The 2,283-nt window shown below is 45.2% G+C and overlaps 1 pseudogene; it reads left to right on the forward strand.

Moving 5' to 3' along the window:
* The first annotated feature begins 289 nt into the window (after positions 1-289).
* On the forward strand, positions 290-399 carry LOC115305780 (annotated as a pseudogene).
* Positions 400-2,283: the final 1,884 nt, after the last annotated feature.

Below are 2,283 nucleotides of genomic sequence, written 5' to 3' on the forward strand. Positions count from 1 at the left end.
GTGAACACAAGATCCCCCAGCCCCTCTCAGGGCTAGGGGAGACCCTGAGAACATGAACTCAAGCAATCTAAAGGAGAATTGTTCTCTCTGCTCCCTTCCTTGCCAACCACATTTTGAAGGTCTCAGATATCAAATGTCTAGTTATAGCTAGAGCCCAAGGAGTTTCTTTAGTAGCAGAAGGGATGGAGGGGAGAGAAGGAATCTTCCAGAGAAGTCCTATAAGAAGACCAGGGAACAAAACATCTTAGGTCCATCCCATCCCCATGGACACTAGAAGCTAATAAAGTTCAGCTTTGCACAGTGACAGTATCATAGCCAATGAGGTTTATCTGAGACATGATTATTGCTAATATAACTTTATTAAATTTCAGAATGTGTGGGGCTTTTATGTAATTAAAGCCAAGATTAATTGCATCTTTCCCCAAGTTCTTCCCTTTCCTCTCCCTTTCCACAATGTACTCACATTATTTATGAAACACATTGAACTAGTTCTAGGACTTTAGAAACTACCTCACTAGAGAAATGGGCTGAATTTCAGCAACTGAAATTATTTAGAATACACTTTGGAAAGCATTTCCTTAGAACTAAATTTGTTAAATGCTAGGTCCATAGAAACACAAAGGCACAAACACACACACACAACCCAACAAAAAAAGGAAAGGCCTCTCTTGTCTACTATTTCTTTCCCTGAGGGATTGACCTTCAGATGATGTGTGTCATATCAGGAAACAAAATGTAGTCTTTCTAAACATTAGGAAAGTGATTCCCCTCTAACCCTTAGCTCTAGAAGGGAGGGGAGATGATTGTTTCACTCCCCAAGTCATGGCAAATATTCTGAAAAAAGATCACACAGCCTGTAGGTAAGAGCCCCACATACAGAAGCCTAGTTTGCTGTCCTAGTCCACAAGGCCTCCTTCTCCTGTTGGATCTCAACCTGTCTGGACCTCTCAGTGTCCATTGTTTGGACTTATCCTGTGAACCAGCCCAAGGGGAAGGAAAGTATCACAAGAGATGAGAAGATAGGGCCCTTTTTTCTGGGATATGAGAAGAGAGACACCCAAGAGAAAAAACCCAGACAGAGAAAAAAAATAAGTAGAAGAAAGATGAAAACAGTTTTCTTCAGAAAGCTTTGAGACTTTTTTTGTCTTTCCTCCTTGCCCACTGCCAGTCTCTCATCATCTGAATCATAGTCCCTGGTTCAGTTGCCCTTGAACAACTCAGCTCACAAATAGTTGCTTAGGAAGCACCCAGAACTCTGTGCCTTTCTGTCTTGGCTCTCAGCCTCATCTCATCAGCTTCCAGGATCTCCTACAGGACAGGGTCCCTCCTTTCCCTCTGGGTCTCTCCTAAATGCCAAGCACACATAGAGTATAGAGAGTGTGACTCACTGATTCTGCTCCCTTTGAGAAAGAAAGGAACTGAGAAAGAAACCCAAGTAAGGACATCATCTGAGCCTACACTGCCCTGTGAGATTTAGTGTCAGAGAAGCAGGCAGCTGGAGGGAGTCCATTTGTAGTGGGGCAGTGCTTGCCTCTGGAAATCCCAGGGCACGTGTGTGTGTGTGTGTGTGTGTGTGTGTGTGTGATGCACCTGACATGCAGGGAGGGGAGAGGAGGATGAGAGTATGAGGCTCGAGGAACCCAGGTCCTGACTGGAGGCAAGAGTATTGGGAGAGTTGGACTCCCACACCCTCTGCAGCCCCAGCAGCCCCAGACCCATGACTGCTGACACAGAGGGTGGCCAGTGCTACCAGCGCAGGATGAAGGCAGGCTGGGCTTTGGCCTCCCTGGGTTTGAATTTGCACCATCAAGGGCACAGTTCACATGGTTTTCTGTGTTCTGTGTTTCACTCCAGTCCCCACCCTCCCTTCTTGTCCACACTCACAGGCATTTCCTGTGTTCAGCTTAGGCTGAACCATATGAAATTCCTGATAGTTTGTGTTTATATAGTCTATTACTTTGAGTCTTCTCTCATATAAACAGTATTTATTTTACTCCCGGCTAAGGAGAGAGTGGAGCAGATTGAGGAAGGGCAAATAACAAGAGCTAATATTTATTGAGCGCATACTATGTGCTGAGTATATTGCATCCTTACCAAAGCACTAATTCTCACTATAGTCCCATGAGTTATTTCCTGCAGCCACTAAAATTATTTCCTACCTTTTATAGGTGAGTGAGTCCAGGTGAAGAGGCTCCATGGGGAGAAACAGGGCTGGGATTCTAGTTGAGCCCGAGACCTCCTGCTTCACCACTGTTTTCCACAACCATGGGAGTCCTGGCAGAG

Source organism: Suricata suricatta, chromosome 10 (genome assembly GCF_006229205.1).
Source record: "Suricata suricatta isolate VVHF042 chromosome 10, meerkat_22Aug2017_6uvM2_HiC, whole genome shotgun sequence".
Classification (NCBI taxonomy): domain Eukaryota; kingdom Metazoa; phylum Chordata; class Mammalia; order Carnivora; family Herpestidae; genus Suricata; species Suricata suricatta.